The sequence below is a fragment of the Nipponia nippon genome, unplaced genomic scaffold, assembly GCF_047370975.1.
Source record: "Nipponia nippon isolate SJK-2023a ecotype South Korea unplaced genomic scaffold, ASM4737097v1 scaffold_22, whole genome shotgun sequence".
Taxonomy (NCBI): Eukaryota; Metazoa; Chordata; class Aves; order Pelecaniformes; family Threskiornithidae; genus Nipponia; species Nipponia nippon.
In genome coordinates, this window is record NW_028262339.1 from 4,718,224 (window position 1) to 4,742,709 (window position 24,486).

At 39.2% G+C, this 24,486-nt stretch overlaps 1 long non-coding RNA gene across 1 annotated transcript in view; it reads left to right on the forward strand.

Annotated features, from left to right (window-relative positions):
- The first annotated feature begins 2,711 nt into the window (after window positions 1-2,711).
- LOC148055442 (uncharacterized) overlaps window positions 2,712-24,486 on the forward strand; it is a 53,739-nt gene continuing 31,964 nt past the window's right edge. The window contains exons 1-2 of the long non-coding RNA XR_015705361.1: window positions 2,712-2,839; window positions 3,050-3,088. This is a non-coding gene — a long non-coding RNA (uncharacterized LOC148055442). The remainder of the gene's footprint in view (window positions 2,840-3,049; window positions 3,089-24,486) is intronic.

Here is a 24,486-nt window from a genome sequence, read left to right on the forward strand (position 1 = left end):
CTCCAGCCACTCCTCCCCAGGGCTGTAGCATTGCATGGGGTTGTTGTGACCCAAGTGCAGAACCCAGCACTTAGCCTTGTTGCATCTCATACAGTTGGCCCTGGCCCAACGATCCAGCACCTGCCCCTCCTCCTTCCCTTGTGAGGAACCTCTAGACTGTGATGAGGTCTCCCCTCAGTCTCCTCTTCTCCAGGCTGAACAGACCAAGTGACTTCAGCCGCTCCTCGTACGGCTTCCCCTCTAAACCCTTCACCATCTTCGTGGCTCTCCTCTGGATTCTTTGTGCATACAATAGTTATCTTTAGCAATCTGTCCTGCTTAGCAGAATCTCCTTAATATAGAAACATAACTGCTTCAAAACACTCCTTGCTTTCTTTTCAAACAGCCATTTTTTCTAGTACAGTTCTGATGACCTTGATGGGTATTATGTCCTCTTTCTATTGTTCTAATGCCCCAGTTCGCATCTCTGATAGTTTGCTGATGATTTCCTTGTTGTGTTTGTAGGTGATGATAATTTTGATAAGCTACTTACACTTCTGTAGCATTTCAGAATAAAATTTTATGCTGCATCTCATTTGATTCTTAGTTTATTAGTTATAATATTCAGTGACATGTCTGTCAGGTGAAAGTGAATGCAGAATAAATAAATAATAAATAATGAATAAAGAGGTTTTACTAATAAAGAGATATTACTGCTCTTTATGAATTCTTTTTTCTATTACAACAGAAGGACCAACTCTATTACTTTTTCAAGGACACTTTATTCACTTCACACATTTGCATAAAAACCCTTTTATTAAAATTAACAGAAAAAATATGAGAGTTATCCACTAACATAAATGTCCAATTACTCAGTTATTAAAAGAAAGTGTTCAATGTATCCACATGGCCCATGTACTAGAAAAATCCATTTCAGTAAAATTTTTTTTTATTTTGGTGGAAGTTTAAGTGCCTAACCCAACAATGAATTTTTAATTCAGTAAGACAAGTAGTTGACTAAAAATCCATTGACTGCGAGCTATGTGGCAAACGGAAACATCTGATAAAAAGAAAACCACATTGCATCATCTGCTGAATCTTCACTTACATGTTCCAAAAGAGGGCAGCAAATGTCTGCCTATCTGGTGCTCTTCAGTTCTGGTCAACAGCGGTCACTGATGGTAGACTGATGCAGACCTTTCCTATATTCACATATTAAAGTACTTATTATGATCAGAAAGGACTTTTAGGGGAAGGGATGTAAGTCTGATTGGCTCATCTGTACAATATATATCTTTTAAAATATTAACAGGAGGAAGAAACTGCATACCAGAGAGTACTCGAGGTGCGGCCTCACCAGTGCTGAGTACAGGGGCACTATCATCTCCCTGGTCCTGCTGGCCACACTATTTCTGATACAAGCCAGGATGCTATTGGCCTTCTTGGCCACCTGGGCACACTGCCGACTCATATTCAGCTGGCTGAATATGACTGAAATCCAGCTCATCATCCAATGTCTGGGGTTGAAATAATATTTCAAGGGATTTTATAGTATATAACATTATTTAGAGGACGTTGCAATCTGGTTTTGCCTACAATTTTTAGTGCAGCATTGAAGCTATTGCTGTTTTCTTTTAACTCTTAAGCTTTACTTATGGGCATACAGTATTGTTGGTAATGATTTTAACTCTCCCATCTCAGACGCAATTCTTGGCTCTGTGTGTGTGTGTGGTGTATGCAGGTGAGAGAGTTGGGGAGAAAGAGTATGCCTGGTATTAGGTGATTACTTCCTGCATGTGATCTGCATGTGGGAGCTATGAAACTTACTTTGTAAACTGTAAAAAATAAGTGGGAATAACTGATTTCCATATGGGAGTGTTATCTATGCAAGTTGTAATAGTAAAAGGAGAAAAAAAAATACATAGCTAGCAAACTCCTGTCAATCACTATCAGATCTGCTTTGAGTACTGTATGTAAGCTGGAACACAGTGACAGACAGAAGGCTACCTATAGGAGAGCGTAGACATCAGGAAATTGTCTCGTGTGTTTGGTTTGGTATGGTCTATGGGTATGCCTTCTATAAGGTGTCTTCCACCCCCACTTCCCTTGCTTCACTGTTTTATCCCAGGAAAATAATTTTCTTCCATTGGAAATAAAAGAATAATAGTGTTTATTTACATGATTGTTATCACAGTGGTTGACACAAGTATTGAATGGAAGACCATATTCCACGTCTGTGGAAACAACTTGACCTGAATGTTTATACTCTATAGCTAAGATCAGTAGCAGATAGATGTCCTCTGTAGTTTCCATGGAGAGAAGCATATATAACACATGTTCACTGTTGCTTAAATGCATATGTTCCAAAATATGTTGTAGAAGTCATTTTTAGCTCAAATAAGGATCCAAAGGCCTGTTGAAGCCTTAGACTGCAAGCTGTGAACTTTCACCTAGATACGCTGACCGTATGCTGAACTCCTACCTAGCTGCATGAAGGAAGGCCCTGAAACCAGTGCAAACCAGGAAGATAAGGTAGCCATCAGCAGAAGCTGCAACTATTCAAGATAAGAAAAGGAATGTCCTGCCCAGAGACTGGGAAAGGATCCAATGAGGAACAAGAAGACCCCAGACCCAAATATTACTATTGGACCAAACCGTCGCATGAGGGGAGGGGAACTTAGACTGTAAGGGTATAATTGCCCAGGCATTTCTTTCTTTGGGGTCCCTCTCCGGAGGCACCCAGCTCGAGCTGCTCTTCACCGCTGTACCACTCAATAAATTCACCTGGCGTATGTCGTATCGGAGACTCTGCTTTGGGGAAACCTAGGGTCGAGCCTGAGGGGAGAGGAAGCGCCCGAGGGTGAGTGTGTGTATGAGCGAGGAGTCGAAAAGGGGCGCCCGTCAGCTCAATGGAGCTGCCCGCTGCGAAGGGACTCCAGTCCTAGCAGTTAAAGTCTCAGGTGGTGCATGTGCGACTCCCTGAATGGTGTGTGAATGCTCGTGTGGTTGCTGCTCCCTTAACAAATATTTTCTAATTTATTCAATGCCATTTTCTTATGTTCTTGACTAGGGATTGTCCTGCAGCAGTACAGACACCATCTTCCCAAAGGTAATACTTTTAATCTATTGATATCTGAAGCTATACTAACATATAGCAGCATACATCCTAGCAGTGGTATGTCTGTAAATGAAAATTAATCTAATTAATTTATGTACATTTAAAACTGTGAATAAGTGCTGACTTTTTAATATATTTTGTCAGGCTGTTTCACAACTGGCTAAATTCCAGTCATAGGGCAGGACAACTTCATGTATTTCAATTTCAGTGTATTTACTCTTAATTTCTAGCTGATTTTTCTTTCACAGCTGTTTAATACTTATATACTTATATAACTCCTCTAAAGCAATAACTTTATGCCTGTTATGCATTCCTGTAAGACCTTATATATTTGTTACTCTATTAAATTCGTTTCTAAATATTTTCTACAGACACTTTAAAAAATATCTTTAGCAAACTGTAAATGACCTGTAAATGGGGCACATTCTGATTATATGTACTGCAGTTGTTTAATATGTTTCCTATATATTTAATGTCTTTTAATGAATCCTTTTTCAGTTGAAATGACACAATAATTAAGTTTCCCTTTTACTGAAGAATACGATTGTGTTCCCCATCTAGTGGCATTTGTATTAAACACATTTTTCTACTGATGTTTTTCCTTAATCAAACTTCTTGGCAATGGCTTGTAAACATACAGCCAAGTTAAACTCCTGTTGAAATTAGTGGGAGTTTTCCAGGTACCTCTATGGCAGCCGATTAATATTCTTAGCATAAACTACTTTGCTCAGTCCTTGTTTTATAATGTGTCTTCATGGAGCTGTCCCTGTGCCAAAGCAGACTGTCTCACATTCATGTTTTCTTGACTAGAAGATAGCATTTAGCAATGAGGAAATATTTCTTTTTTTTCTGTAGAAAAGAACAGACGATCTTAACTTCTTTTATGTGAAAATATGTATTCTAATGCTAACAATAGAGTTTCTTCCCACATTTCTCATTTTTCCACTTGAAATATTTTGATTTTAAGAAAACTCTGACTAATCATTTGATTTTAAGGCTTTCATACTGATTGGATCTTCAGGCACGTTACTAAATAAGAAGTAATATTTACAGATGTAATTCAGACATAATTTCTGACACTGAAGTCTAAACCACTAAATAATTACAGAAAAAAATATGTTTTGGGCTTTGCACACTTAATCACTCATATGTGGGCCTGATTTTTGCAAATTAGGAGAAACTACTAATATTCTCATACTGTCCTGTGTGCTCTTAAGACATGTCATAAAATTAAATTTCCACAAGAATAGTTTACTGAGGCAGAATAAAGGGAGGATCAAATAAATAACAGGAATGGCAGCTGTCAGCATTAAAAATAGTAAGGATACACACATATGTGATTTAAGATGGGCTAGGTCTTAAAAGAAGAAAGGTTGAGTACAAAAGTTATTGCTGTCAATTTAGAAAACACAATCCACACACTACAGGTTTTGGATAAGGAGTACTGCTTTTCGTCTGGTAAAAATGGTTTTGCTTCATGACTTCTGTAGAGCTATACTGATGTATATTGTCTGAGGTTATGACCCGCTGCTTCCAGACTTCAACACTTCAACATTGCAAAACACATGCAATAGAACTGTGCAGGAATAAAATGCATTGACCAGCCCATTTTTTACATGGCCACGTTAATGCAGAGTAAAAACTGATCTATGGAAAAGGGGTGGAAGCACTTTGGCAGCACTGAAGTGTCAGCAGCAGCAAAGCCTTTGCATTTGAACACTGCCCTTTACGTAGAGGGTTATGCTCTGTGTAATATATTTGCTCTGGATACATGTTAACCAAGCACAGGGGGGACAATGAATACAGAAAGACTCATTCTATATCTCATATTATTTAGCATGTTCTTATAGACACAAAGCAAGGACATTAAAAATACAGAACAAAATGGTTTTGCAGGAGCTGAACATCCCTGAAAGGCTGTGTAGTGCTGTGGCCTGAAAGCTCAGACTGTTAAGTCTGTCACTAGAAGAAGGTGAAATCTCAGTCCCAGAAATATCAAGTCAATTATCCCACGCAGCGATGTTCTTCAGCTTTCTGTCGGTCATCCCAGTATCACAGGTGTATGGTAGTAATTTAAAACACTGTGTGCCTTGTCCTGCCTGTTCTGCATTTTCCAACACAGCACATTATATGCAGTATCCTTTGGGTACCTGTTGGGATAGAGTATAACCATGCTGTAGTCATAGTTTCTGTGGGTATTCCCCTGCTGATGTACACAAGACAACTGATGACAACTGTATTATTTCACCTTTTGCTGGTGATATTACTGATTGAACAATCTCTTTCAGTTGTTCATCTCCACCATTTTCCTAGTCATTTTGCTGCCCTTCTTCCTCATTCCTGTTTTGCATACCAGTTGAGTGATCTCTGATTACAGATTAACTCTGGTGTGTCTTCTGAAACATAAGCAATTTTCTCAACTTTGAATGTCATCTGTTCAGATTCCAAGTTATGATGATGATTGCATGTTTAAATTAAAAGTATTTCGTACCCACTTTCATTGCTTATTCAAGTCCTACAACTAAGAAAATTTGAAATGCAGCTCTTCCCTACTGCTGTTGATTGACTGAGCCCCCTGAGGCATAACTGTCTCCAAAGGGCTTAATGAGATGACAAATCATTCAGCTTTAAGCTTGTAGAAGACATTATGAACATCAGCACTGGATACATAGTTAAGAGCTGTAGATGTGATAACATTTACCATCTGTACAAAGAAACAGTGTAATTTATTGAAATAATGCAGGTAACAAGGCATTATAAGTAGCTCTTCTCTCCCTTTCATTTCTCCCCTCTTAATGTTGATTGCAACATTTCACATATCCATTGGGCCAACAGTAAGTCTGACACATGCTTTGTGTCCTTTTTAGGAAGATAGTTAATGACAGTTCTTAGCTATCCCCATTTCATGAACTCAGTTCCTTTTTTGCTTTGTGACTGACAAGTCTGCTGCTTTCATCCAGATAGATAGTAATGTGGAAAGTCTCAATGGCTGAGTATGATCCTTTCTTTGCTTCCTTGAAGGCTGCATCCCCAAAGATAAGAATGCAAGTACAAGTGAGGAGCCGTTGATGTTTACTCCTCTACAGAACCTGTCAAGAAGAGTAAGACAAGTGCCACATTCTTCAGCGTTACCACCCAAAGGGGGTTGACTCTTGATCAGGGATAGAAGCATAGTCTTCATAATGTTCACAATAATGTTCACATAAGGTTCACAATGTGCTTTACATGGCACCAGGCCTGCTGGAGACAGATGGGGTTCACCTGTCGCAAAGGGGGAAAAGGATCCTGGCTCAGGAGTTAGCTGGCCTAGTTGAGAGAGCTTTAAACTAGATGCGAAGGGGGAAGGGGATAAAACCAGGCTTGCTAGGGATGAGCCTAGGGGTGGCATGCCTGTGTTGGAGACGAGATCAATAGCCCAACTGAAGTGCATTTACACCAATGCACGCAGCATGGGCAATAAACAGGAGGAGCTGGAAGCCATTGCGTGGCAGGAAAACTATGATGTGGTCGCCATCACGGAAACATGGTGGGATGACTCACATGACTGGAGTGCTGCAATGGACGGCTACAAGCTCTTCAGAAGGGACAGGCTAGGAAGGAGAGGTGGTGGGGTAGCCCTGTACGTTAGAGAGTGTTTTGACTGTCTAGAGCTCAACGACAGTAATGATAAGGTTGAGTGCTTATGGGTTAAGATCAGGGGGAAGGCTAACAAGGCAGACATCCTGGTGGGAGTCTGTTACAGACCACCTAACCAGGATGAAGAAACAGATGAAGTATTCTACAAGTGGCTGGCTGAAGTCTCACAATCCCTAGCCCTTGTTCTCATGGGAGACTTCAACTTACCAGATATCTGCTGGAAATACAACACAGCAGAGAGGAAGCAGTCTTGGAAGTTTCTGGAGTGTGTGAGACACAACTTCCTGATGCAGCTGGTAAGCGAGCCAACCAGGGGAGGCGCCTCGCTGGACCTGCTGTTTACGAACAGAGAAGGCCTGGTGGGTGATGTGGTGGTCGGAGGCTGTCTTGGGCTCAGCGACCACGACATGATAGAGTTTTCGATTCTAGGAGAAGTAAGGAAGGGGGTCAGCAAGACCGCTACCCTGAACTTTAGAAGGGCAGACTTTGGATTGTTTAGGAGTCTGGTTGAGAGAGTCCCTTGGGAGGCAGTCCTGAAGGGCAAAGGAGTCCAGGAAGCCTGGATGTTATTCAAGGAGGAAGTCTCAAAGGCGCAGGAGCAAGCCGTCCCCATGTGCCGCAAGTCGAGCAGGCGGGGGAGAAGACAGGCCTGGCTGAACAGAGAGCTTTGGCTGGAACTCAGGAAAAAAAGGAGAGCTTACCGCCTTTGGAAGAAGAGGCAGGCGACTCAGGAGGATTACAAGGATGTTGTGAGGATATGCAGGGAGAAGATCAGAAAGGCGAAGGCCCAGCTGGAACTTAAACTGGCCACCGCTGTTAAAGACAACAAAAAAAGTTTTTATAAATATGTCAGTGACAAAAGGAGGGCCAGGAAGAATCTCCCTCCTTTGTTGGATGTAGAAGGTAACCTTGCCACGAAGGAGGAGGAGAAGGCTGAGGTACTTAATGCCTTCTTTGCCTCAGTCTTTAATAGTCAGACTGGTCATCCTCAGGTTTTTCAGGCCCCTGAGCTGGGAGAGGGAGATAGGATGCAGAATGAAGCCCCAGTAATGGATGAGGTAACAGTCAGCAACCTGCTCCTCCACCTGGATGCCCACAAGTCCATGGGGCCAGATGGGATCCACCCGAGGATGCTGAGGGAGCTGGCAGAGGAGCTGGCCAAGCCACTCTCCATCATTTACCAGCAGTCCTGGTCAACCGGGGAGGTCCCAGATGACTGGAAGTTAGCAAATGTGATGCCCCTCTACAAGAAGGGTCGGAAGGAGGATCTGGGGAACTACAGGCCTGTCAGCCTGACCTCGGTGCCGGGGAAGGTCATGTAGCAGATCATCTTGAATGCCATCACGTGGCATGTGCGGGACAACCAGGGGATCGGGCCCAGCCAGAATGGGTTTATGAAAGGGAGATCCTGCTTCACTAACCTGGTCTCCTTCTACGACAAGGTGACCCGCTTAGTGGATGAGGGGAAGGCTGTGGATGTTGTCTACTTGGACTTTAGTAAGGCCTTTGACACTGTCTCCCACAGCATTCTCCTGGAGAAGCTGGCTGCACACAGCTTGGATAAGGGCACTCTGCGCTGGGTTAAAAACTGGCTGGATGGCCGAGTCCAGAGAGTGGTGGTAAATGGAGTCAAATCCAGTTGGTGGCCAGTCATGAGTAGTGTTCCCCAGGGCTCAGTGTTGGGGCCAGTCCTGTTCAATATCTTCATTGATGATCTGGATGAGGGGATTGAGTGCACCCTCAGGAAGTTTGCAGACGACACCAAGTTGGGTGGAAGTGTTGATCTGCTGGAGGGTAGGAAGGCCCTACAGAGGGACCTAGACAGGCTGGATCATTGGGTCAGGGCCAACTGCATGAGAGTCAACAAGGCTAAGTGCTGAGTCCTGCACTTGGGTCACAACAACCCCATGCAACGCTACAGGCTGGGGGAGGAGTGGCTGGAGAGCTGCCTGGCAGAAAAGGACCTGGGGGTGCTGGTTGACAGCTGCCTGAACATGAGCCAGCAGTGTGCTCAGGTGGCCAAGAGGGCCAATGGCATCCTGGCTTGTATCAGGAATAGTGTGGCCAGCAGGACCAGGGAGGTGATAGTGCCCCTGTACTCGGCACTGGTGAGGCCGCACCTCGAGTACTGTGTTGAGTTTTGGGCCTCTCACTACAAGAAGGACATCGAGGTGCTGGAGTGTGTCCAGAGAAGGGCAACGAAGTTGGTGAAGGGTCTAGAGAACAAGTCTTATGAGGAGCGGCTGAGGGAGCTGGGGTCGTTTAGCCTGGAGAAGAGGAGGCTGAGGGGAGACCTTATTGCTCTCTACAACTACCTGGAAGGAGGTTGTAGCAAGGTGGGGGTCGGTCTCTTCTCCCTAGTAATGAGTGATAGGACGAGAGGAAATGGCCTCAAGCTGCACCAGGGGAAGTTTAGGTTGGATATTAGGAAAATCTTCTTCACCGAAAGGGTGGTCAAGCATTGGAACAGGCTACCCAGGGAAGTGGTTGAGTCTCCATCCCTGGAGGTGTTTAAAGAATGGATAGACATGGTGCTCGAGGACATGGTATAGTGGTGGACTTGGCAGTGCTAGGTTAACGGTTGGACTCGATGATCTTAAGGGTCTTTTCCAACCTTAACGATTCTATGATTCTGTGATTCTAATAAGAGATACCATTATTAGGGCCACTGTTAAAGAGAATATCCCACTCTAGAAACTATGTTAAACCAGGAATTAATTGTGATGACTGAGAAAGCAACCATCATCATCTGAAAGTGAATCCTAATTGTAAGCGTGACCCAAATTCAGGCCAGCACTGGCCATGAGCAAATATATGATGAAACGAGGAATCAGAATCACTGTACACAGGTCTGTAGCATTTCATTCCCCTTGGTAACACCACTTAAATATAGCAACAGATTTTGCTGATGGTTATGTTTCTTTCTTACTTGATTATAAAAATCAATTCTAAAGCTGTTTCATGAAGTAGTTAGGGATAAGTTATGCTATGTAGTGATTGCCCTATCACTACAGTGCAAGGGAGGCATTAACAACATTAACTATCCTTGCTACTCCATAGCCATATTATTTTATATCAGTTACAAAGAGCAAAACAGAGCATCAGGATAAACTAACACTGTAGACTCTAATACTAGAAAAGTAAGCTTCATTAAGATCTTTAGATTGAAGGACTTACTAGGTGTCATTTTAAGGTGCACATCCTTTAGATTTCCCCTAGAGAAACTGATAATGTCCTTTAGATTATAACATACTTCCATGAAACGAATTCCTGCTCCCCTTACCCCCCCCATCCAAGAATGAGAAAAAGGGACAGAATTTGAAAAATAACATGTTGGAGAATGGTACTTTTTATATACTAGTTAAGCTTCTATATAATAAAAAATGCCACTTTTATAAGAAAGAGCTTCAATTCCATTTACAGAAAGTGCACATTCTTAGGACATCCAAGGCAGCACGAATTTGACTTAACTTCCTGTCAGCTTCTTGGTTTATTTTTCATACATTCTACTAGGTTACAAATCCTGTAAGGATAGTACTTTTCCCTTTGGAGAAATGTAATAAAAAAAAAAAAATCACACCATCTTTTTTGAATTCAGTATAGGTTATCTGAAAGCATTTCTGTAACCTAAATGTTGGGCCTTTGTTGATCTTTAATGCTATTTTTTAATCTTCAATAAGCATTCATTTTGCACAAGTGGAAAGTAGAGTCCTCTGCTGTACTAAAACTCCTGATCTGGAAAAAAAAATCATCATTTTTCAAAATTCTTAGGAATCCGCAGCAAACTGCACTCAGTGGGCCAAATGCTGTTTTCACTTACACCTTTATGTATACTAAACTGCTTCACTGAAAACCACTTGGTTCCTTACACAGTGTAAGGAAGATGCTTACTTTGGCCAAAGGCTCTACATCCAGTTTGAAGTATTAAATAGTTACATTTGCAGCTCAGTATTTATATTAATAAAACAAGAGCATGGATTATCTGAGAATAGAACAAATTCCTTTTACTTTTATGAACTAATATCAATAAGTGCAGCACTGAAGGAATTGATTCCTTCCACAATTGACTGCAATTTCAGTCTGTGCCATGGCCTGTTTCACCTTTGTTGCACAATACAAATTGACCTCAGCTGCATTTCTTCATCACTATTGGATTTGCTGCCTCCGTTCTTTTTTTCAGGGTTTCTCATGAGTCCATTTGGTCTTGAAGAAAGTTTATTTTCTCTCCCTGCATTGTTTGGTGACAGAAGTTCTGTCTAAAAATTCTGTCTTGCCTACCTGTGCTTTTTTTACAATTTTCCTCACCCCTTTGTACCCTTTCCTCTCCAAGGCTCTGCCTGACAGTTACTGATCTTCTAACTACATGTGTTATGCTGAGCATCCTGGTAAGCCAGGAGTACTTCTTAGAGGGTCACTAGAGTCAGTGTTCAGAGACTCAAGAATCTCCTCTCAGTACATGTGCTGCTGTCAGTACTCTGTTCAAAAGGGCTGGAGAATGCTTCTGTGCTATTCAAATGTATTAGCCATGACCCAGGATTTTGCCCATGTAATATCCAACAGTTTAACATCAAACTCTCTTGTGAAAGTTATGCAGATAACAATTACTGTAAAAAGCAAAAGGAAGCTTCTCAAAGGAATATATCACAACTCAAACTCTTAAAAACTATATCCATTCATACTGGGGCAAATATCAGGGAATTTTTGTTTAACACAAGAGGAATTACCAACTCCATATCTTGAAACTAGTCCTAAGATCATGAATATAACTTGAGAGCTGAACAATCTCGTATTTTACAAAGTTTGAGTACTTCCATAAGAATTGCTAAGACTGCATATGAAATAACATTTTAAACTAAGCTTAATTTGGAGACAGTAATAACAGCTACAGTGAATCTACAATGTAGACAACAAAAAAGACATTACATTTCCCATAGTGCCTGCACAGCAAAGGTATGTATGTGACTTCCTCCAGGTCCTGTGGAGAGTAGTGATCCCTTTTTCATCTGCTTGTTCCTGCTTCTCTTCTGTGCACTTTACCTGTACTATGACAACATTTTTGGTTTTGCTTCCTGCAAACCCTCTGAAGATCTGAACATAGAGTAGGTCAGCCCACTATCTAACAACTGTCTTTTCAGTTTACAGACTAACTATATGCTCATGATCTTACTCAGTATTTCTGAACTAGCTGTTTCATCTTGAGCTCTCCTGAGACTTGGCTCACAGCAAGAATATTGCCTTTGCAACAAGCCTAAATTCTGCTTGGGTTTGGTCTTTCTTCAAGCACCATCTGCCATAGAAATAGTCTGTGGAGATTTAAATTGACTTTTTTTAAATGTCAACTTGATAGTTACTGGTTTTACTATTCAATTTTCTTTATTTCTATATTAACATAAATAATTAAATGCAACTCTATTTATCAGTTACATGGATATAGTACTTAGAATCCTTGTGATCCCTGGGGCTCCTTTGAGCAAGGGGAACACAGTCACTTCTTAAAAATGTATAATCTAAGAAAATATAATCCATATTATTTTCTGGTGGAAGCTGTGAAGGGACTATTTGAGATGAATAGTGCTGCAATAGATCACATTGAGAGAGACTAGGGTCCTGTGTTTTTTATTTTCTCTTTTTCCTCTATTGACTTAAGGACTAAAATATTTTGATTCTTTTGAATGTCAAACACATCTTGATTAACTGTGCTGAAATGTAATTTTTTAAATACTAGTATGTTTTCACAACAACCAATATTTTACACCCTTGCTTTTCCATTCAGCATACTTAACTTTGCAAATTGCTCTGCAGTGCAAGCCCTCATCCAGGCAAATAAAACCACATTGTAAAAATAGCTGCTTTAGTAAAAAAAACTGGGGGAAAATTTATTTCCATCTTCCTGGAATGGACTTTTGATAAATCACTATTCATTTGGGGTCATTTATGGAACCATCTCAGTTTATGAATGACCTTAGTTATTATTCCTGTTGCAGAGTTTAAGGTTATCTACTAGTCTTTTGCACATTACTAATAAATGTTTGAGTATCACATATAGTTGTTACACTTGAACATTTGTGTTTTAATATATGCTTGTCAAAAGGAAGCAAAAGCATCATATCACTATTATAGCATCTTCTCAGCAATGCTTTGCTGAACCTGCTTCCTAATTTTTTGATGCAGCTAGCCATAACATAGCCTAATAGGAGGATCAAGCTGTGAAAAATTAAAAAAAAAGTAGTCAGGTATAAATCCTTCTACTTCTGGCCTGCCATGGACTTCTGTGTTTCATGACTTACAGCCCCTGCTGCAGAACTGGCTACAGGTAATGAGTGCATCCATTTTTTGTGACCAGAGTAATGCCCTGGGCTCAAAAGTTGTCACAGGAGATCCTGCAGACTTCAGGTAGAATAGGGAGTACTTAGCTCACCTAGAAAACAGGCCTATTTTAAGTAAGTCATATGCTGGGTACCTAAAAGCTACAGTATCCAAAAATTATGACTGCTTTTGAAAAGTTGCCCTCTATTGCCCCCATGCATCAATAAAAGATTACTGTGTAGTACTGTGAATGCTCTGACATCTTGGTCAGGTTTATGAAGAATATTTTGATCATATGAATAGGATAGTATAAGATATGAAAATAATAATCAATATTGTAGCTCTTATGACTACCTATTTTTTTCATTCTAATAGTCTGTATTTTGTTTTCTATGATGTCCTCCAGAATTAGTTTATTTAAAAGGTATTTTTCTTCCAGTTCTTTATCTTTATTCTTAGGGGGTTGGAGTTTATAACATTAATTTAGTCTCTCTCTCTCATGTTTTTCTCATCTCTTATTTTAGTAGTAATAATTTTCATCAGGAACAAAGCTTTAATCTCTTTTAATGATGTATCATTTACAGAATAGTGCTCTGGTTGTAGCATATCCATTTCTGGTTTAATTAGACTGTTGCTCTTTTAGGTTCCTTTCATCTTTCAAAATATATCCTGCCATTCTCTATTTCTCCCTTGCACTTCTTCTATCTGGTTTCTAATTTTCATGGGAATTGAAGAGCTTGCCCACTTTTAATGTTCTTTCTTTGGCTCACAGATAACAATTGTTGGTAATAAGCACACATGCTCAGCAAGCTCAGCTATTTGTTTTTCCATGGAACAAAAGAAAAAAGAAACATGCATCAGGAATAAAGGAGAGGTTCTTCACAATAAAAGAGATGGTTTTCAAATTAATTGAATTATTTATTTGGTAGTCCACTCGTATCTACACTAACATAAACTTTATCATGTTTCTTTAACCCTGGAGAGCAGTCATATGCTATAAAATTAATGAGTTTCTCCACATTTTTTAATGTGCTTTGAACACTGTGTTTATACTAATCTCCCAAGCGTCTGTTGATCACAATCTTCATTTTCTCAAGAACATCCAGATTCACACTTTTCCCTCTCTTTCATGGTCAAGATGAAGCATCTGCTGCCTGTCATCTTCATTATCATCATAAAGAATGAGAGTTTAAAAGCTAGAGGGCTAGCAAAAGTGCGCAGCATGCACTTGAGACGTGTCCTGGAAAACTGGCAACCCATGTGTATACAGGTTTTTCTGGGGTATCTTTCCTTCTCTCCCCGTCTTTTTCACAGAAGTAGCTTTGGCAGCAGTATTGTACAACTGATTAGTGAATGACAAATAGATTGCTTGTTTTGGGTTTTTTTTTTTTGAAACTGAGAACTTTTATTCCATCTTAATTTTTTTTTAAAAAACAAGGTTCACCAAGGAAGGGAGGAGAACAAGTAATTTTTAGGTTCTGAGTCTTCCAAATTTCAGTTCTCTGTGATCTGGGTGAAAAATTAGATCATGCACATTTCAAAGATTGTTAGCATTCTTTAAAGCATTGATGGTTTCACTTCATAAATGGGAGAGGGCTGACTAAGAATAATAATGGCAGAATAAGCAAGATTTAACACCCAGAGAACCACATTTATTTACTTATTTAAAAATTATTGACAAATAATCTGAGATTAATCTCTACCTCTTTTTTAATCTTTATTATTGGCACAACTCTAAATTATTGAATTAAAACTGTCAAATCTGGAGAGCTGTGTTTGATCTTTGGTCAGTGGATTCAAATTGTCCAGTTAAAGTCAGGGTTTCACCACATTTTGTACAAAGATACAATAGGAGATTATTTAGGAATAAACACTTTCTAGGGAAAAAAAGACAGAAGAAGGGTGGAAGCAGTCTCTGCTTCACACAAAGGGAACTGAAGCAGAGATGCAGTTATTTACCTAGTTACTCAGCAGTTAGCAAGAGAATGCAGCAACATCCTGCATCTCGGTGTACTCTTCTCCATAGGGCCATCTTTACAGAATTATTCATGCACATGGAAAGAAAACAAAAGTCTAAAAAATGTGGAAGGCACAGTTTTGACCAGGCTTTATAGAAAGGAAAACATCTCCCAACACTCCTTCTCACTTTTTGTTCTCTGTAATTCTGGAATGAATTCTGCATGGTTTCTATATTTCATAGCAACACTTAAAATTATATTTAACCAATCTCTGGCCACATTTTTTTCCTCTTTTTATGCACAATTATAGAAATAAATACTTGCTAAAACATTTTATGAAAAATTTACATCAGTTTGGATAATCCTTTCATAGGTGCAACATCACAGCAATTTGCTTCTGATAAAAGACACACAATAGGATTGTTGCTTTCCAAATGCAGTCTGTTTCCAAGCTGCAGAACTATAAATGGCTACCTGAATTAAGGTGGCTGCTGTCCCCAAATTTCAATTTTAATGAGAAAACTATCATACTATTTATTACATATGAGCTAGGTACAAGCAAATCCCTTCTTTAAGTTCGTCTTTGAATTACTGATAGCAGTGCTTTGCACAGCTTTTAAAAATCACTCTGCAAAACAGCGGATCTTATACAATTCAGTCTCATTGGTGCTAAAAGTTTCCAGAGGAATTGAGGACAATTTATTTTTTAAAAAAATGAAAAAACCCAAACCACACCTATATAATTTCATCTGATTAAGTGAACGTTAATACTTGGAATCAAGGTTGTTTCTGAAGTGCTAATAAGTAGAATGGACTTGAGTAGGAATATACTATTTTCTAATATTGCTTAAATATATTACATATATTTTCTTTGATATTTGGAGGCTAGACAATCCTTTCAGTAGTGCCAATTTACACCAGTCAGGACAGACAACAACTTCTTACTGTATGTGCTACATTGTAGACAATTAATGGTCATAAAATTTTATTTTCATTAGTCCAGTTGCAAGATTCAAATGAAGACATAATGTATTCCTGTCTATACTGTATTCAGCCAAGAGCAAGAGTCACTTAAAATAAACAGATAAGCTACATTAACATGACCTGAACAAACAAGAAGAAATGATTATTCCAATTGTGATATATATTAGCAAACCATTCCTTGATCTTGCAAATGCTTTTCTTTCAAAGTGCTAGATGACAGGATAATGGCAGATGGCTCTGTATGAAATGTCCAGCATCCATTACTCATGTCTGATGGCAGCCACTCAGTGTCACATGATACTTTTACATCAACAGAATATTAATAATCAACTTAATCTATGATTTTTTATCTAAATGAACACTTTTAACTTGGCTACTCATGATTCAGGAACACTGTCTCAAGTAAACAACTTTGTGGTGAAGTAGAGGCTAAAAGGACTTTAGCTATTGCCATTGATACTGCCCAGTTCAGTCTATTTGCCTAACATTTCCAAGTGTTTAGCATGTGCAAGTCTCAAAAATGTGGTCACCCCACATATGAAGCAATGTGTTCAGATGTAGTAAATCCAAGACAGCACATGCAGTTCACATGCCTATTTACTATTCAGAAAGAAATATAGGGACTCTAAATAGCTATACATCCTCCCCTGTTTTTAGTGTATTTAAAAAAAAAAAATCCAAGAAGAAATATCATCATTTGGAAATCAATGCCCAATATTGTTATGCCTAAATCTAGGAACTGTGGTTTTCCTCTTTTAAAGTGAAGACAAGAAGTACACTGTTTTGATAAAGTTTAGATGATTTAAATAAATTTTAAATTCTTTGGTGATATCTGCAAATATTATGAAGATGATGTAAAGAAGCATGAGGACTACATGTGAAATTCTTTACTTGATAAGTCTATTTCTGAAATCGATAGATGTTTTATTTGTATGGAGAGTCTAGGACTGAACAAAAAAGAACTACCTATTAGGTCATCCAGTAAATCTCCTTAGGAAAAGATCATTGCTTAGAGGCATTTTCTAAGTGTCTGATTTTCAATGAATATAGAAATATACAGAAAACGATAAATTTTTTGCTTTATATCCTTATGTGCCTACTGAAACAGTTTACCTCGCAGCCTTCAGTACAATGTTTTCTCAGTTTTTCTCCTTTAGCATAACTTCAAATTAAATATTATCAGAGTAGCAGATAAAAAGGACCTAAGAGGAAGCTGAGTGATCTAGAAAATATTTTGAATGGGAACTATTTTTGTATAGAGATAAGAAAAACAAGTATCGCACATCCTGGTCTTCCCCCCTTTTGCAGTCAGTAGAAAACTATTCATTTTGGTGGAAAAAGGATCTGTTCCATTATGTCAGTGTATTTCAGCTAAGTTCATTAGGGCAAGTAGTGATGACTCTGCAATCTATGCTTTTCATAAACTCACTAAAGATTGGAAACTCACTGATTGGAAACTAAGGAAAATTCCCAAAACTTACACAAATCCTATTGCAGTATATCACTCTGTCTATAAAAGTATAAATCCCGTGAGAGTTATACAAAATACGGAATCATTTTACTAATCTAATATGCAGAAATTGTATATTGCATTTACATGAGAATATAGATTTCTGTCAAAAAAGTAATAAATGCTTTGAACAAAAGGATAAAACCAGATGTTAGAAAATTTATCAGAAAAGTGATGAATAATGGATACAAATGTAATGAATTCTGGCATTTTTTTGCAAGGCACTTTTTCTTATTTTGATCCTAATTCCTGCATATTCTTAATCATGTTTTTATTCAAGACAGTGTTCAAATATTTGCATAACAGTGCATGAAAAATGGTAGAAAAGTTAGTTTAAGGACTAGAGTCCAAATTTTCCTTTTCAGTGGACCATCTAAACAACTTGGTCAGTTCTACTTGTCTAATTTCTATATAATGCCAAGCAAATGGGACAGTTCTCAACATTTGAGTCATAGTATCCCTCCATTTCAAAAGCCAATTTCCTGGTGGTCAGCGTTTACTTCTAGGGTTTTGAATCCTCATGCTTAGAAAGAAATTGAACCTGCTGCTACCCAAGTTGAACAATTAAGCCCCTGACTCATGCTAGACACTGCTATGGCCATGGCTAAACTACATTTTTTTAGAGTATACTCTGTATTTTGAGCACATCTCTCAGATGCCTGCGAGAGCACAAACAAAGGGTCATTCATCTGTAGATCCTAACAGGGCCTGAGGTATTTAATTCTGCAAATCACAGAGGTGTTTAACTCTGCCAGGGCTGAAACCTTCCAAAGTAAGTGCTGAAGTTGCAGTTCCATGCTGAAAATTCTAACACCTTCAGACTTTATTTGCTTTTTGGATTAGATGGCAACTTGGAGATTTTAAATTTATGTCATCTAATTAGAGTGCTATTTAGTTATTTAAGGATGTCAGGGGCAAATGAAAGGAGGAAGGGAGCAGGGAGAAGAGAACATATTATGGGTTACAAGCTTTGCAAAATAAAAGTAAAAATGTATTTCTACACTTCCCAATGCAACCATCCCTAAGGGAGAAGTGCTTACATAAAGTGTGTACATCAAAGGACTGTGTATATTCTAGAATACATTTCCCTCCTCTCACAAATGCCACTGGAGTGCGAGCCTCTGTTTTCTTCTCACCCTTTCTTTCCCCCTTTTGTCTGTCAGTTCTTTCTACCTTCACATCTGTCTTTATCCTTGTTATCTGCCTACTTGAGTGTTTATGTTTCTTTAAAAGCTCAATGACTGGAATATGAAGGCGAGGCATCCTTCTTATGAGAGTATGCTGTTCTGAAATAACCATCATTGCTCTTGCAGATAGAACCATGGCAGTCCTTGCCTTATGTATAGACAGACTAGATCTGATAAGTGCACTGGTTATAACCCACAAATCCAATTAGAATAAGCAGAAGCAGCTAATTAGCTCATCCTGAGTTAAGAAAAATTTATTTCCTCCTGTCTAAATCTTTGCAAAATGCAAAATAATAGGCAGGCTTACTGGCACTGGTGCTTCAATCCATTGATCTCTTGTTAAAGGTTGTGAAATCAAAACTAATGGAAGTGCAGAAGGGCACAAAGAGAAACAGGTTATTATTTTATGAGTAGCTGTATACAGTGGAAATTTTCACTGATTTCTGACTTATGGGAGATTCAGAAGGGTAAGCTCAAGGACAGAAAACCAATAAAAAGCCCACCAAACAAGCAAATGTACTACAGCAAATGTCAAAGTTCTGATGTAGCAGAAAAATCAATCTAAAAATCACACCAAAAATACACAATGAAAATATCTGTCAGAACTTTTGTACAGGGCATAGGCATTTCAGCTCAGAGCTTGCAACCAGGGGCATTTTAAGATTCATTTCTTGAATGGCAAGATACTATAATCTTGCAAATGGTTTTGACAGGAAGCAGTACATATCTGAACTGTCCCAACAGCTCACCAAGGACTTAATTGCTACTGAGACAAAGATTCAGATCCTTCCACTGCTGTGACAGAGAAAACAGTTACACTTGTGCCTAAGTTTCTAAATTTTCCATACAACTATTTGGGAAATAATTTATTGTAATTCAGTTACTGTGAAATCTCACTTAAGATTAAAAATTAAAAAGAAAAAAAACCTATTAATAAGAACATTAAACCCTGGAAATACCACTGAAAAAGTATAAAAGTATTTTGCTTTATCTACTTTTGTGAGATAAAATTGGAAAAAACTTTTTCTTTCCCTCTCTTGTCTGTTATCCATTGGACCTGCCATTGACCTACAGACTTTTATATTCTGGCATACTGTGCATCTAGGGCTACGCCTGCTGGGGAGACTGCTTCCTTGGTAGAGCACATAGCTTTTGAACTCTTCTGGAGTTTTTCAGATACCAATATTCTCACTGAAATTTGTTCCTTTCTCTGTGTTATTCAGATATTTTAACTGAGCAGGGTGGCAATACAAAGGCTTTGTTTTCATTGGTAGCTCAACTGATCCTATGGCTCTCCATGGCTGAAAGGTGGAAGGCTTGCTCCCAGCAGCCCCCAGCCACTGCTCCTGGCTGTGGTCCCAGTCTCCTCTTCAGGCTAGGTCCTTCTGTGAGCTGACTGAACTAAGCTTCTTAACTCAGGGTAACTGGTGGGAGCACAAGAGAAGGAGTCAGAGTTGTTACAGCAGTGAGATGATGGTAGGTTCACTCACCCTACCTTGTCAGCCTAAACAGTCCACTTTTAGCTGGAAAATGAAAATAGCTCCTTAGGTTAGTGTAAAAGTGTAAGAGCCTTTCCCCACTTCAGTGACCAAGGTTGAGATTTCATGAAAGAGGCAACAAAGAGCCCAAAGGGAAAGTTGTATGTATGGCTTTTTTAGAATTATAGAATATCTCGAGTTGGAAGGGACCCATAAGGATCATCGAGTCCAACTCCCTGCTCCTCACAGGACTACCTAAAACTAAACCTGAAAAAAACTAAACCATTGTCCAGATGCTCCTTGAACTCTGACAGGCTTGGTGCCATGACCACCTCCCTGGAGAGCCTGTGCATCAGAAATAGTGTGTATCAGAAATAGTGTGGCCAACAGGACCAGGGAGGTGATAGTGCCCCTGTACTTGGCACTGGTGAGGCCGCACCTCAAGTACTGTGTTCAGTTTTGGGCCCCTCACTACAAGAAGGACATCAAGGTGCTGGAGCATGTCCAAAGAAGGGCAACAAAGCTGGTGAATGGTGGAGAGAACGAGTCTTATGAGGAGTGGCTGAGGGAGCTGGGATTGTTTAGCCTGGATAAGAGGAGGCTGAGGGGAGACCTTATTGCTCTCTACAACTACCTGAAAGGAGGTTGTAGCAAGGTAGGGGTGGATCTCTTCTCCCTAGTAACAAGTGATAGGACGAGAGGAAATGGCCTCAAGTTGCGCCAAGGGAGGTTTAGGTTGGATATTAGGAAAAATTTCTTCACCGAAAGGGTGGTCAAGCATTGGAACAGGCTGCCCAGGGAAGTGGTTGAGTCTCCAACCCTGGAGGTATTTAAAAGACGTGTAGATATGGTGCTTAGGGACATGGTTTAGTGGTGGACTTGGCAGTGTTAGGTTAACGGTTGGACTTGATGATCTTAAAGTTCTTTTCCAACCTAAACGATTCTATTCTAACTTTACAGTCCTCAACCAGCTGCTCTACTGTGAGGATGAGTCGAAAGAGTAGTTATTCACACTGTCTGACAGTTTGCTGTAGGGCACAGCCTCAAGATTATATACAAGTAAAAGTGCTGATTCTATAAACTCTGTACAGTAATACTAAATATAAGGTTATGATGTACATTAATTTACTTGGGCTGCAGAAATCATGTAAACAAGTTAGAATTTTTCAAATAATTTTTTTGGAAATGTTTTTTGAGCTGCAAATCAGAAAAGCAGTGCTTCGTAGTGATATTAGTCTATATTTGTATATTACCTTTCTATCTATTTAATAGATTTAAGGCAAGAGATCATAATAGATTTAAGGCAAGATCAAATAATTATGCCAGTTTAGGATTTAATTACGAGTTAGCAATAGCTATAACATTTTCTGGAAAGTGGAATGATAACTTTTTGTGTTTATTTCATGAAGTTATTTATTCTAATTGTATCCTATTGTTTACTTAACACATAGACAATCAATATTGTTTAGTACTTTGAATATATGATAGTGAAGATTGTACAATTAATCAGTAAAGCACAGAATGAGAGAGGAAAAAAATAAGATTACCTAGAAAATATTTTTCACTTGTAAAATACCATGAAGTACAATCATCTAAATGACTTTCAAAAATTTTTAATAGTGTAGACACTATTAAAATATTAATCACATCTTCCACACTGCATATGCCCAGTTCTAAACTTTTTCTAAGGGCAATTAAATTGCTGAAATTTGATAAGACATATTTGGCCTAGTGAATTTTACCCTATATCAGTATTTCTTACTATATCATTTGACAGATATTTTCAGTGATGGCTAATGCCAAAGGCCTTGTTACCCAGAATCTTGGAAGAATGTGGTATACCATTGTGGTATTTCTGCCAGTGAAAGACACCCTGCTCCATCATATAAGGTGAAATTTGATCAGAATAAAGACAAAATAGGAACACTTGCAATTTCAATAGCAATTAAAAAAAAAAGCTCGGGTAAAGATAGAAAAATATGGTCAAGGGGAAGAGTTTTAGGTTGACAAACAAATTAAAGATTTGTGTTGGCACAATGATGGGAAAACTCTGGCATGGAATTTCTTTTTTCATGCCCCATGAATTTATAAGATCTACTATTTCAAAAGGCTCCACAAAAAATATTTATCCTTCACTGACAGCATTTTAGCTGTACGCTGTCTACTTTGGAACTTGGATCAACAGCAAGCATGGAAAAGGCAAGTCCTAATTATTTTCACACTGTTATTGGAAAATGCCAAAGTGAGAGTTAAAAATGTGGCCTATCAGAGGCATCTCAAAGTTCTATTCAGTCATAAGGAGAAAATAATATTCCCCATTGATGCCATGGAAAATTTTAAATATGTTTAGATCAAAACCATCAATAGGCAGTGCCTTGCTATCAACTTTTGGTGCTTGTTTGTTTTTCTAACCTTTCTATTCCAACTGAAGTTTCAGTATTTTAATTTTTGTATCAATTCAGGATTGAACTGAAATATAAAAGTAATTGAAATAGTCTAGTGGAATATCATAGTGGCTGATAAAAATCTTTTTTTAGGTGAGGTGAATTTAAACTGACTAATATCAGTCCTGATATTTTCCTCCATTCAAGAGCAATCAAAATGGATCTAACACAACTCCTATAAGCTCAAAACTAGAGATAATTCATCTGGCTAGATGTGTGGATGTCTACCTCCACAGTGAGCAAGGCACTGTAGGCTCGGTACTCTTTCCTAAAGTAGCACAATCTTCTCGACCTTCTTTACAACACTCCCTCTGTTTGCACTTCATCCAAGACCCACATTTCCCTTCTCATTGCAAGGATTGCGATCTGGTTTCCAGAAGTCCAGATCTTTCCAGTGCTTAATGGCATCTGCTGTTAGGATTAATGGTTAATTGTAGCCATGTACTTTGTTTCCCCCATTAATGATAGTTCATTTCTGTCATAACCTTGACTGCAGAGTTGAGGAGAAAGTGACAAATCCCAGACCTAAATCACTTAAGCCTCTAAATAAGGGGGTTCTAGACTCCTTTTGGTGGGTTTTTTTTTTGGTAGCAGCTGTTCACTGTTTCTCTGATTTAATAATAGCTGACAAGAAACATGTTTCCTAGGACCAGTGCATCTCAGATTTTCCCAGTTTTCCAGTTATCAGTGCTAAATTAAATGAATTGGATAAGTAAATTAACGATACTCCATAGTCTTCTGTCATGGTTTAACCTCAGCCGGCAACTAAGCACCACACAGCTGCTTGCTCACTCCCCCCACAACAGGATGGAGGAGAGAATCAGAAGAGTAAAAATGAGAAAACTCATGGGTTGAGATAAAGACAGTTTAATAGGTAAAGCAAAAGCCGCGCATGCAAGCAAAGCAAAGCAAGGAATTCATTCACTACTTTCCATCGGCAGGCAACTGTTCAGCCATCTCCAGGAAAGCAGGGCTTCATCATGTGTAATGGTTACTTGGAAAGACAAACGCCGTCACTCCGAACGTCCTCTTTTCCTTCTTCTTCCCCCAGTTTATATGCTGAGCATGATGTCATATGGTATGGAATATGCCTTTGGTCATTTGGGGTCAACTGTCCTGGCTGTGTCCCCTCCCAACTTCTTGTGCACCCCCAGCCTACTCGCTGGTGGGGTGGTGTGAGAAGCAGAAAAGGCCTTGACTCTGTGTAAGCACTGCTCAGCAGTAACAAAAACATCCCTGTATTATCAACACTGTTTCCAGCACAAATCCAAAACATAGCCCCATACAAGCTACGATGAAGAAAATTAACTCTCTCCCAGCCAAAACCAGCACATTCTCCACCCCTTATTCCATACCATTTACGTCATGCTCAGGTCCCACATTATCCAATACATCCTCATTAACCACCACCCCCCTTCCCATCCTTTGATACAATACACAGGTATCATTCCCTTAGTCTATGGACCACCCCTGTGAAATATCTCTAAAATGTCCACAAAATGTCCGTTGAGCTCATTTAGTCCATGACTTTGGGCTCCATCTGTGAGGACAGGAGAGGTGGTGTGTTGTGTGGAGTTATTGGGCACCAAAGCCAGCTCAGGTCGGGTCACTGCTGCACTTGCACTGCTTCTTGTAAGGCTTCTCCTCCATTGGTTTGGGTGGTTCCTGCTATAGTAACAATTACAACAATTAACAGTAACAGTTACAACAATTTAAAAGTATTTCCATTACAATCTCCACCCCTGGCCCCTTTGGGCTGGGTTATAGGGTTTAACATTGCAATGAACTCCTCCCCTTGCTCCTAGCCTGGCTAGCAATAAGGGGTTCCTGCTATAGTAATTCCCATAACATGCAACTCAAATCCCGGGTTACAACAATTGAAAGGT